Raw genomic sequence first — 558 nt, forward strand, 5'->3', positions numbered from 1 at the left:
ATACCTTAGCAGCACTGCATCAGTAAGATGCTGTGTTCACCTACTGTACAAGAGTGGCTATAGGACAAAAAGTGTATTTATCCTTTTGTATTCAAATGAAGTTATTTTTCTTGAAATAATGTACAATGTAGATTTTTTGTATTATTGCCTATTTGTGTTACCAGACAATTTGTTAATGTATTTAATTCTAATCAGATAAGAGAAAAATATTACTTTTTATTTAGTCCTTTTCTTTTTCCTTTCATTTAATTGTGCAGAGATTTCTCTGTATGGGCAACGTGCTGGCATCAAAGAATATCAGTTTACATATATAACAAGTGTAATAAGATTCCACCAAAGGACATTCTAAATGTTTTCTTGTTGCTTTAACACTGGAAGATTTCAAAGAATAAAAATTCCTGCATAAACAGTTCCAGAATGATGTATTGCTATTTCTTAAGGCCCTTTTACAAAACAACAACAAAAAAAAATTGATCATTTTACCACCTAGTATGTGGAAGAAAAACAAATTCAACAGTGGAAATTGCATCATAACAATCTAACCTGGTTTTATTTTTA

The sequence above is a fragment of the Buteo buteo genome, chromosome 10, assembly GCF_964188355.1.
Source record: "Buteo buteo chromosome 10, bButBut1.hap1.1, whole genome shotgun sequence".
Taxonomy (NCBI): Eukaryota; Metazoa; Chordata; class Aves; order Accipitriformes; family Accipitridae; genus Buteo; species Buteo buteo.